This window comes from Nothobranchius furzeri, chromosome 12, assembly GCF_043380555.1.
Source record: "Nothobranchius furzeri strain GRZ-AD chromosome 12, NfurGRZ-RIMD1, whole genome shotgun sequence".
Classification (NCBI taxonomy): domain Eukaryota; kingdom Metazoa; phylum Chordata; class Actinopteri; order Cyprinodontiformes; family Nothobranchiidae; genus Nothobranchius; species Nothobranchius furzeri.
Window position 1 is genome coordinate 26,857,031 of NC_091752.1, and position 13,097 is coordinate 26,870,127.

General features: G+C 41.2%; 1 protein-coding gene across 1 annotated transcript in view; it reads left to right on the forward strand.

The window, feature by feature from the left end:
* The first annotated feature begins 3,228 nt into the window (after window positions 1-3,228).
* The window catches only part of LOC129166804 (uncharacterized), a 100,856-nt gene continuing 90,987 nt past the window's right edge, over window positions 3,229-13,097 (forward strand). Inside the window, exon 1 of the transcript XR_011515686.1 lies at window positions 3,229-3,471. The gene's annotated coding sequence lies outside the window, so the exon portion shown is untranslated. The remainder of the gene's footprint in view (window positions 3,472-13,097) is intronic.

Sequence of the window (13,097 nt, forward strand, 5' to 3'; positions counted from 1 at the left end):
TGATCTGGTTCTGACAGGACAGATGTTGTCCAGAATGGAGAGGCAGTGCTCGTTAAACTGAGAAGTTAAGGAATCTGGGTCTTTATCAGAAGAACAGGGTGGATCAAAAGCAGCAGAAAAATTTCTAGCTGTGCTCTCATTAAGAAAACGAGAACTAACCATACGGCGAGCAGGAGGTGGGGACGCAGAAACTGACAAGTTAAAGAAAATGCAATGGTGATCTGAAATATAAACATCCTCAGGACAAACACTGTCAGCATTTAGACCCAGGGTAAAACAAGGTCTAGAGTGTGCCCCCTGGTATGTGTGGGGCCAGAAACATGCTGGGTAAAGCTGAAGGAGTCCATAAGGCTGGAGAAATGACAGAAGATGCCACCTACCAACACAAACCCGCTGCTACATTTAAGCATTGACACTTTAACGAAACAAGCTGCTGGGAAGTCACCAGACCTTTTGCTTCAACTTCTGCTTTTACTTCCTTTTTATTTATGAAAATGTGCTTTTTAAAATGTTATTACTGCATCACTTTTTAAGATACTTGTCTTTTCCTAAGTTATAATTGTCTTTAGGGCTAATTTTTGTTTCATAGGCTTTCTGTTTCTTATAATAATGAATGTGGATATCCAGGTAACCTATTATTAAGATTGTCCCATTGTTGTTTGGGATTCTGGCATTTCTCAGCTGGTCCTGTGGACTAAAACAAGACAACAAACAAGTCAACTGGGATCTTGAATTTTGATTCTACTGACTAACATACACGTGCGTCACCTGGATCAGCCCCCATAAAAATGCATCACAAGCTGGGAACGCACCTACTAATGCGTAAAGATAGCCTCCACAAGCAAAACGCTGTTGACCACGATCAATTGCAGTTCCTCTACTGCAGACAAAAAAAAAGAAGTGGGTTTCCTGCAACAAATATAAGAACTAAAGCGAAGTTAAATTCTCAGTCAATGCCTGTGGGTTTGCTTTATATATTTAAACACTTTCTGATCATTGTCTACAAGTAATAATTTCAGAATACATAAGAGAACTTTATTATCGTGCAGGAAATACAGCATCATCCAAGCCAAGGGCTCCACATAGGTGCCATTTTGTTAAACTTATCTGTGATTCTATTTATCAAATAATTTTTATTTGGTTATACATGGTTTTATCCTTCTGCTATACAATTCTATGTAAAGGTATTTGCCCATCCCACTAACAGTGTGATAGTCTGGGGCTGCGTTGATGCTTCAAGACCTGGACGACTTGCTGTAATTGATGTAACTATGAATTATTTTCTCTACCTAAAAATCCTGAAAGAGAATGACTGGCCTGTTTCATCATCAGCTTGTGTATACGTCGGTTAGGACATGCCGCAGGACAATAATCAACATCACACCAGCAAGTCTACTGTAAATACCTCGTCCCCAAAAAACAACTAAAATACTCAAAATCCACAATTAAAATGCTGCAGCACCATCCTAAGCTGAAGAATAAGGTGACGAAATATGGCAAAAATGATCAAAATGGTTCAAAACTGTGTTTAAATATAAACTTTTACTGGTGTTACAGTTTAGAGTAGAAGGAGCCACTGCTCGTCTGGGAAAGGTGCTGGATCAAAAAGTGGAATAAACAAAATAAGAATCCGCACACTTCAATCTGCGATGTAGAAGTTTATTGGTCAAGCTTTCGGTCAGAGACCTTCATCAGGAATAAACTTTTACTTGTGTTACAGTTTAAAATTCTATCTTTTTCCCCTTACGCCCCTTTACTTGAGACTGTGGCTTTTGAAGCTAAAGAAACGTGTTTGCTTTGATGTTTTAAAGTGTCCCATGTGTCATTATTTTATGCAAATTGCACCTTTTGTGGTGGGTTTTATGGATTGAATCTCAGGGTATAGGAAAAAATGCCAAAAGCATGAATTGATGTGAAGACAAGTGAGGTGCTTTTACATGATGTCACCATAACTGAAGTTAGTCATTTGATGGCAGAAGGTGTTCTGAACACTGTTATCTTAAACATGAGAAATGTTGATGTAAAAATGGTAAACATTCATTTTCATTAGATGTAGATCTCCAAACACCTTGAACATTCCTAAACACATCTGGCTGTGTGTGTACACAGAAGGATTTCAGGTCTTCCGAGGTGTAAGGACATGGTGGGAAAGCCGAACTATTGTCTTGCTCTGCTGAGGTGTGATGCCCTATAGGTCCAATTTAAACGGCAAGATAATGATGCAGATTTTTGACCCGAGGGAGGAGGTTCATTTATGGTAGGTCCTGGAAGTTTTAACCAGTTGTCTGTGAATAGTAGCCAGTCTTCTGTCAGATTTGTATGTGTGCCGCTGTGACCCAGCAGAAGGAAGGTGCCTGCCATCTGGGCGCTAGTTCTACCAGAGAGGAGCCTGACCGCTAAAAGATCTGCCTCCCATCCTATTCTTAGATCTTGTAGGAACCACCAGTAAACCTGCGGTCTGAAAATGAAGTGCTCGGTTAGGAACATCTGGAACAATCAGATCACTGATGTATGATGAAACTTGATTATTAAGAGCTTTAAATGTGAGGAGGAGGATCGTAAAATCTATTCTGAATTTTAACAGGCAGCCAATGTGGGGAAGATAAAACAGGATATCAGTTATTAATTCTCATCAGAACTCTAACACTTTCATCTAACAGATACAATTTTTTCCCATGCTTAGTGTCTACAGGTGTGATTCATCTCTAAATTAAACAAACCAGCAGTGTTCATGATCTGAAAGAAACGTGCTAGAACCAGACTGCAGCACCAGGTATTTCAGCTCCATTTTTCAAAGTCCAACAGGTGGCGGCCTGCCACTCTGAAGTTGCAAATGTGGTATTCTGGCCACAGGGGACGGTGGGGGTCTGAGTGACATTTCATCAGGCCTGTAAAGGGTCATTTTAGCACATGCAGGCTCAAAAAAGTATTTAAAAATATGAAAAGGTTTCATAGTATGGCTTTAAAAAGCTATTGTAGATGTTCCTTTCTCTGCAGAAAGAAAAAGCCCCACCTTCACCCATTATGCGTGACAATCGTGCCTCCAAAGCTGTTTGTTAATGTCAAGAGTCCAGTAGGTCTGCATGTTTCTGTGCGTGGGATCCAACACTGAGAGAATGCCATTCATAATCAAAACTTCCTGGACCTAAAGGGGCGGTCTGGTCTGGTGGGTGTGCCCAGAAACACGAACACGCATCATTCTGCAAGTCCTCCTGAGAGCTCAGTATGAATGGTGGCGCTTCATTGGACCAGTCTGGTGCAGCATTTAGGATATTTAGGAGAACAGGTTGACAGAAAGCGTGCACATGGCTTATGACAGCACAGGTTCAGTTTTTTTAACTTTCTCGCTCAAAGCTTTGAAAGTGAAAAAATGTGACAGGTAGTGGTGCAAATGCGCGCCTCGCAAATATTGGCCGAGCTTAAAAGAAAACAAAAGTGCGAAAGTTGTGCATAACTGCCAGTGACGTGGGGGTAAGTGTTGTAAATTAATTTACTACATGAATTAAGTGCAAAAAATATTCAGAAAGCGTCTACACCTCACAGCTGTGTGGTCCCTTCAAAGCCTAAAGGAGGAAGCAGCTTGTGACTGATGAATTCACTGAAGTAGAACTTTTGCAGCTCTGCATTGGTGTTTCAACAGTTTGTGCTTGGAACTTGACTTTATAGAGACAAGGACTTCCAGTTTAAATAATAGTTTAGGAAGCCGTGCAGCGCTCACTCATGCGTAATGGGCGGCTTGCGCAAATTTAAAAGGAAGTGTGCGGTGTCTAAATGAGATAGTAACTCGGTCTTCCTCTTCCTTTTGTATTTTTTTAAATCGAGTTATTGAATGACTCGACCTGAAACAATTTTTTGACTAAGATATAGATACAGCAGCCAGAACATTGAATTGCCTGTATTTATTTATTTATTTATTTAGTTGTAAATAGGTGCATGATATTATCAGTGCGCGCAGTTAGCGCGAGCGTCACCTCCTGGAAGAGCCAAAAGGACGTCTCCTCCTAAATTATTAATCCAAACCGCTGCAGCGCAAAACCACGGCGTGCTGCGTTCAATGACGGTCGGAAACGAGACAATCGTTCCCTATGTGCGTAAAATCCCAAATTATATGTTTAATTAACACACAATGGTGTATGTACTTGTTCCACAGAGTGTAGAATCGGAATAATACACTATATATTTTCTTTTTCTAAAAAGAAATAGACAATTACCGATTTTAGGCAACATTATCACCTGGTTGACTGTAAACTGTGCTGTTCGTTTCAGTTTCAGTGCCACCAGACTGAGATGATTCAGCTGGATCTAAATCTATTACCTGGTCTACATTAATCTGACATTGTTCTGTTATTTCCAGCAGTATTTGAACGCACCACTACAATGACATTATTTTTCTCAAAGAAAACTCCCACAGAAAATCTTCTTTTATTTGAAGAAAACATGCATGAAAAGGTATCATTTGCTTAACCTTTTCTTGTTCACGTGTCCCTTTTCTCTCCCAGACTGCTAACAGAACTCACTGACAGGACCTGCTGGTGTAAAGTGTGAGAGGGTTTCATTATGAGTGTAGTGGGGATTCCCTGTCCCTGTTTCCTCCATTCATGTGGCTGGAGATGGAGAGCTGTCGACCCGGATATGAGCTGAACAGTGAACGTGTTTGAAGCAGATAGAGGAAGAGAAACTATGTAACAGCTAGCATGTCAGTGTGTGAGATGCACAAAAAAGGAGGGCGTGTTTTTACATATTTTAATTCATGCAACCATCATTTAGGGACATAATACTCAGAGATCATTTGTTCTGAACTATTTTTGGATGCTATAAGCAGGCACTTTTTAACAAGTTATCACTGATTTACCTAGCAGCCTCGGCAGCACAAACTTTCTAATGACACGCGAGAGAACTATTTTGCATCCACAGCGACAAAACTGGATGCTTAAAGTAAGGAAGCAGCTGGTGAAGAATATAGCAGATTACACATAAAATACTTTAGAAGTGAAAAGAAGATGCTCGGTTGTACCTTCTACCAAAGAATAACGTTATGCAAAAACAAGAGATGGAGTGTTTAAATGTAATAAAGATGTTGGATATGCATATTCAGGTTTCATCTGCCACTAGAGAGCAGTGTCTAAACATGTGGATCCTAAATTAAAAGATAATTTAAAATCTTGTTAGACTTCATGCTATTTAGCGGCGATAAAGTAAATTATAGATATTCTTAGATTAATTTAGATTTGAATAACACAAGAACTTATTTTTTTCTGTACAACGAGCTGATTGAGGCCTAAATGCATTATTTTGTTAAATGCTCAGATTCTTATCTTATTACATCACTACGGTAACCCAAAAGGGTCAAATCAAACTCATTGTAAGAAACTCCAGATGTGTGGTACATCTGCACAGGTGTTTCCCAGCTGTCTATCTCAAACCGTATGTGTTGCGTTTTAATCCCAACGATTATTTTGTTCCATTGAGCTGTCCCAGAAACCCGTAGATCAAACTAAAACAGAAAAGTGATCCTGCTGATATTTCTGTTGTTTTTCCCATGAGAGGACAAGGTTAGCCAACTACCTCTTGGGATAAACTGAAAGTCTGGTATAGAAGGTGTTTGGTGGCAGGAATCTAAGCTGCTGTTTGCGTTTCTGCTCTGCCCTCCAGAACAAACCAACCTCCAGATAGTCCTAGTGGCTCCAAGCTCAGTTCAGCACCAACATTAAGCTGCTCAATGGTGCCACCAAGTGGTTTCATCAAGGCTGCATATTCCTTTTTATTGATTTGAGATTCTTTATTGTTAAAGCAATACATTTTTGCTCTGGGGTTGTTTTTTTTTTCCTAAAAGAAAATAGTTGAAGTCCAAGAATTTGCAAGTTTAGGCTTGCGGTTTTTCAGTTTTAGCCGCTTAGTTGTATCTTAATTGAGACAGCAGTTTGTAACTCTTAGTATTTCCTGGAGGGGAAAAAATAAAACACATTTATAGTTTCTTTCTGTATTTTAGCTGATGGTAAAACAGTAGATGATTTTGCAGCTGCATCCTGTTCAAACTTAACTCTTCATTGTCGAAGAGCATTGTTGAACAAAGCCGGAGCTGACGGAGCGATGACAGGTTGCTGTGTACTCTACCTTCATGATTTCAGATTAGAAGAGCTGTACAGGAGGGGCGTTGCTATAGAAACACAAGTGGAAGTTTAGAAAATGTGATGGTCAAAGGTGTAGAGCACTCGTTCAATGCATTCATTTGCAGTGGTCTCTAGTAGCCTTGTTAGTTGTACTCTGGGTAAACGAACCACCAGTGCACCATTTCCGGGAACTAGAAGTGAGCCACATCACAGCTGAGCTTCAGACGGCAGGTTTGGAACCATATTTCCTGATATTTGGACACCTCGCCTTGGATTGGATAACAGCAACGCGACTACCGCTGAATTACGGCAATTATATTTTCCCTCCACAAAAAAAAGTGCTTTGAGGAGTTCTGCCGTGTGGTGGAGTTGCTAATGCTAGCGTTTAGCTTCTAGCAGCCAAGACGTTCTCTGCTGTTTCCTGGTCGCTAAACCAACAACAGCCTTCCCCGTCGCAACTCAAGACGGGTGAATCCATGAATGTTAAGTGACAACGTATATATAGAGTTTCACCGTCTATTTTCTATCAGAAGCTAATGCAGGAGATAGGTGTAGGAGACTATTTTCATGTTCAGCCTGCTTGAAAAACTCAGAAATCTGATTTTAAAAATGGTTTTTTAGTGTTCCACACCTTTAAAGTTGTAAAGGGCGTTTAAAGTTTAGCTTCACATATCAGATGGTGAAATATGCAGATTTGCAGTTTGATGCAATGTAGTTTAGTTTGAAAATAAATTTCCAGACCAGTTTTTTAACATTATTTCATCTCTTTTACTCTGTGTATTGACATATTTCCCATGTTAATGGTCACATCTTTACAGTATTGGTTTGTGCAGCGTTACTGTTGCAAAGGCAGACGATGAAGGGGGGGGGGGGATTTCCAGCTGATATACACCTATGCTCTTCATAACATTAATAGGTTTGACCAATCTGATCTATCTCTTTGCTCTCGTTATCCACGCCCCGCTTAAAGGACAGTGAGAAAACCCATCAAGGGTGTTGTGCGAGTAGTGATGAGGGAGGAGATAGATAATAAGTTGTTGACATCACTACAGAGGATGCAAACAAAATAAACCAAGAACGATTGCAGATGAATTTACTCCCCATGAGACGACTGAACTTGTGGACCGGATGTTGCTAATCTGCTTCTGCATCTGCTGCAAGAGTTAGATGTCTTCAGGTTACTTCACGCTGCAGGGAGAAATGCAAACCACATTCAGCTCATTCAAATGAAAGTGAACCTTGTGTCTGTTTGCATTCTGACAAAAACACATGAGCAGGCAGCTTTTGCATCACACTTTGAAATTTCTCTCGAGTAATCCTCCCGTACCAGTTTTACTCTATATTTGCTGTAATTGTGACATCCTATTATCTGGTTTACAAATGAAAAATAAAAGAGTCATTAGTTTTCATACTAAACAAAATTTGTTGTTATTTAGTTAAATTAACACTCAAAAAGTCCACACATTTTAAATGACAGAGTGAAAATCTTACGATTCCGTCAGAGTAGTTTCTCCTTCCAGTGAAATGTGACGATGTGTTTCAGTCAATACTGATTTTATTAGCAACATTTTCTTATTTAATCTTTAATTTCTTATTGCTATCCTTGTTTGGACTGTTCCTCTCCAGCATGACTTTCTTTTCTGATAATTTACTCAGACCTTTGAGTTTGGTGACAGTTTTATTGTTAAAGACCAAGTCACCTAGCCTGGCAAGCCATTCTGTATATGTGAGTATAAATATAGATGGAGCTCCACATGCTATTGGACTACAAACAACGTGACATAGTCACTGCTATGGATGTCAGTTACGGGGCAGTCCGTCATTAGAAGAAGACAAAATACATTATTTTCCTAAATAAAGGACTTCAGTACCTCTATCTGCTCTCGTCTCTGCGAAAAGCTCAAGTCTAAATAGTTGATGTCAAAGCCACTTCGTCGCATCATTCCGCCCACCAAACCAATAGAGCGCTGTGACCAACATGACACGATACTGCTCAGGCCAATGGTAGGCCTGCGGAGGCTCCTATGGAGTGTGGCTAGACCGACATGTAGAGCAAAATCATTTTGCTTTGGCAACTGTCCGTTTAGATTTTTAGGCTAAAAGTCACCCCATTTAAGCTCTGTTTCAGGGGCGTGTCCAGGGAGTGGCCTGGGGTGGCACATGCCACCCTTGGAATCGGATTGGCCACCCCAGGTGCCGCCACCACACTAATTTACCTTTAAATAGGCTTTTCATTGTCCACAAAAGGCTTGGGGGGTAAAACAAAAAAAGCATAACCACTGGTGCCACCCATGCACAAAGTTGTGTTTCACCTGGGCCACCCCATTTTAAAAGATCTGGACACGCCACAGCTCTGTTTGCTGGTAAACTGTATAATTTTTCTCTTTAAAAAACAAGGCCACCAGTTTGCTGCAACACCGAGCATCAGGGAGCCTTCGTTCATTTATGAGTGGTCAGACTGTGGTGGTAATGTGGCGCAATCATGTCCTTTTTTACAAAAGATTACGCGATGGCGATATAAAAGGGGTATGAGGGCGCTTTCTGTTCTTCCACGGACTTGAGGGTGGTAGTGGTGCTGCTGTCGGTCACTGCTGCAGCTCTGTCCTCTCAGCCTGCTAGGCGGTCCCTCCTTTTGGTGCATTTCTCAAACAGGAAGTGTAGGTGTAGCAAGACTGTGGAAGGGAATGACTTGCTTTTCCCCCCCTACTGGTTGAAAGCAGAATTACAACAATCATAAACAATCCTCCTGTTGTCTGCTGTTGTTTGTATCTGCTTTGCAGACAACAAAGTCGCCAGACAGGTTGCCGTATTTGCACAATGTATGAATACTGGATCTTATTATTTGCATCAGTCCGTGATTTCGTAGCCTCCTTCAGCTCCCTCCAATGAGTGTATGCCACGCCAATGTTCACTCTGGTTTCAGCTCCTTGTCTAGTTCAATGTATTTGCTTTGCCTCCAAAGACATTACTCTTACAGTCAGGCAAACTATGAATGTTGTCCCATTTGAAGTGGCTGAAGTTTCTGACTCAAGATCCACTGAAACCAGTTTGAAAGCAATAGCTGAAAGTGTTATAAACTCTTTAGTGTTGCTTGAAAAGATATACAATCTTAAAAACTCACTAATGCAATGTAACTACTATAGTGCCACACACTTTTATAGTTTTATGGGAATACACTGAAGCAAAACTGGTATTTAAACCTACCAGAAGACTACTGTCACCAGTGAGACCTTTGCTAAAAGTCATGGATTACTTCTATTCATGAATCTTTGATTGACACCGCTCTGAAAGGCATGCAGTCTATTAATATTTATAATCTGTTCACTCATCACCATGCCTGCTATCACAAATGTGCGTTACTCACATCACAAGGACAGCAGCACTTCCTCTTTCTTCCATCATTCTGATTATCTTCAACATCTCAACTTTTCAGGAAATAAAAGAGTCTTTTGTACGAATTGACTGAAGATGTGTTGCAACATAAACTAGTGAGCTGTGAGCTGGAGGATCATTAGAGAAACTCGATGTTTCTGCACAAGATAAAACCTAAAAGCCTAAAATGTGTTTTGTGAGACGTTCACTAGGCAACCTGACTGGTTCAGTGGTGATTTTGCATAAACTTCAGAAGAGCTTTTATTTGTGTTCTCTGACCTGTGAATAAAAGTGTGCACAGTCGTGTGAAGGTGTGCATGCACTCTGAGACTAGAGAAAATGTAAAGCTGTGTGCTTTCATCTCTTTTGTAAGTGAAAATTGTAATGCATTTGGTTCAAAGGATGCATTTTTTTGTGAATTGTCTTCAGTTTTAAGACACCAGCTCTGATCTTTTTAGTATGTGTCATTTATTTTTTTTGGTCCTGGATGGCGGTGGCGATTTTGAGGAACATGACCTTTAATTTGACTTTTGCATGAATGTGTTCACCTGTTGCAGGTTGTGTTGTGTTTGCTTAGTGATATTAGAATTCAACGTTTGAGTTTCTGTTAGCAAGAATCTTTCAGACCCACCCACGTCCACACCCAATGCTGCTGTGGGCGAGCCAACTGCACTGGTTTCCAGTAAGATGCTGCCCCACGGTCTGTGTGAGAGTAAAAAAAGGATGTGTGAGCGTTCTTCTGTAGATGCCATTGAGGGCTCAACTGTCTCGCATCGAGCAGCAAAGGCTGCCACAAGCACACCGTACAATACTACAGTGGTGTTTTTAGTCACAGCTACTGGTTTCCAGTAAAGACCTGCACCCATGGCTTCACAACAGAGGAAGTGGTGGTGGTGGAGCTCAAAGCTATGTTCATGAAAAGAAAAAAGAGGTTTCATTTGTTAATTGCTTACCTCTTCTGGCTATAAAAAGCATTGTTCTTTCTTTTTTTCTCTCCCTTGTGAGCGTTTAGCTTTTTGAATGGAACTGAAGCTACAGCGACATCTTGTGGGCGCAGGATGAAATGAAAAGGCCAAAGGTCAAAGGTGGAGCATGAAGCATGGAAGAAAGTGAGCCTGTTGCTTTAGATACAAAAACATATTTTAGTTATTTATTTGTCAAACATCAAGGCTTTATTGTCTGACACAGAATGTGTCAACTTAATGTTAAGTAAAGATACATAAGATAGTTTTAACCTTTCTTTGGCTGCATGGTGCTGCAGTTGCAAGAATGGTTGCTAGTTCAAATCCTTCCTAAGCAGCCATTTTGTGCAGAATTTTCACGATCTCTTCATGCATGCATGTTTTTCTTTGAGTTCTCTGGTTTCTTCTCACAGACCAAAAACATCTATGCCAGGTTGATTTGGAGATGCTAAAAGTGTCCGTAGTTGTGAGTGAGTGAGTGAGTGTGATTATTTATCTCTGTGTCCCTCTGGTGGACTGGAGACCTATCCAGGGTGTCCCCGTTTAGGCCCCTAGATGAACCCACTGCGTCCTTTCATGTTACAGTTAGATGAATGTTGCCATCTAGTGGTCAGGCATATTCATTACATCTTGTAAAGTTAATGCCCCCTGAGTCCTGAGCTATCACTCACTGGTTAAGTCATCTCCGCATTTGACCTGTCTCTATGGGGAGCGGTGAGCTGCGGCTGTGGCTGCTCTCGGTAACTGTTTGGTGGTTTAACCCCCGTACCCTTCCCCTTATAGCTGAGTGTCAAGCAGGGAAGTGTTTCATCACATTGTTAAAGTCTTTGGTCTGTCGCGTCCAGGATTTGAACCCCAAACTCCCAGTTTCAGGGCAGGCACCCTACCAATAGGCCACTGAAAAGGTTAAAACCCATACACTGAGCTTTGTGATTTAACACCCACCCACCTACTTGTCTGTCTGTCTGTCTGTCTGTCTGTCTGTCTGTCTCTCGTGGCTGATAACTGATATTTAGCGATGTTAAATGATCTATAGTTCCTGACACTTTTGACACCGTGTTAAAGCGACCACTTTCCTACAATCCATTGCTCCCCTATACCTGTTGCAGGTAGCACTTTTTGAATAGCTTCAGCTCAAAGAAACAGAGATTACTTCTGACCTGAGTAAAGAGCTGATTGCTACGCTGAGTGGGCGTTTCAGAATGTTTCTGCTGTGTTAAAGCAACCCCAGTCGTACATTTTTATAGCTGTTCATGCAAATGTTTTTTAAATAAATGAACACCGGCATGAACCTGCATATTTACTTAATGGCAAGACAGATGTAAGTGAGACAGGAGGCCCAGCTTGTATAAAGTTTCATGTAAAGGAAGCAGTTTTCTTGTCTGACCTCAGACAGAGAAAGTTCTCCAGAAGTCGGATTCTTGCCTGTGCTGGGGAGCTCTTTGTTCTCCAATAAGAATACATAGAAGAACCCTAATTGCATGATTACATTTATTAAATCAGAATTACCTGTATTGTGTACCGGTCCATCCCAGCCCACTTTAAGTGCTGGGTGTTTTTGTACAGGTGTTGTAATTTTGTCATTTGAAATTATATTACTGAGTGGGATGTAGACCCTAGAACACTCTGCACCAGGAACAGCTGGAAGGCTTCTGGATGCCAATGTAGCCTTCAAACACCTCCCAGAGCAGCATGACACGGGGCACCATGCCCTCCCACGCAGTCAGACAACCCCCCAAGGAGACAGAGGCACCAGCGGGACCTGACACAGTCCACACAGCTGGCCCAGAAAGCTGCCTAGAGCCATCCACAACATCATCCATAAGCTCATAAGACACATGCCCAAGTGTTGTCAGATCTGTGTGTGGGTGCACGTGGAAACCACACAAACTAATGACTGCAATTCTGATTCTTTTTGCTTTTGAGCACTTGAGCCTCCTGGCACGCTGCAAATCCTCATATGACCAGAAGAGGACAGTGTTTTCCAGATTATACCATCAGGCTGAGAACTGTGCCCTCCAGCTATGAACTCTTTGAACTCCGTCGTTTCCAGAGGGCAAACAACTGAAACTGCATTCCCTGAGAATGTGAGGTATTGATTGGTGGGTGGATGTCAGCTGGGATTATTGACTGGGATATTTAAAAAAAAGAGAGAATAAAGGAAGAGTGAAAACTGTGCTGGAGAGCAGTGAGAGGAGGCTTGGCTTTGATTCACACAGATCAGGCAGCTGAGGAAATGAGTTGAGATAATCAGGTGTGTGTGTGTGTGTGTGTGTGTGTGTGTGTGTGTGTGTGTGTGTGTGTGTGAAAATATTGATTAAGTTGAATGTTTTCCTACTTCTAAATCTGCAAGGAGGTTTTAACACATACAAGCTCTGAATATAATTGATATCACACCTGAAAAGCTGCTGTTTTATCTGATCACGCCCACTTTCTGCAGGAGAGTTTCATCTTTCAGCTGCTTCATGGTCATCGTTAGTCATGATTATTATGATGTACAAGCAACACAAAGCATTGGAGCGTGCTAGATGTTTTGGAAGATGCATTTAATAAAATGTTGCATGAAGGTTTCTCACACATACAAATCTTTATAATCCCGTCTTTAAGGCTGGAATTTATTTTTCAGTTTCACTGGTGCTAAAGAAGAAAAAAG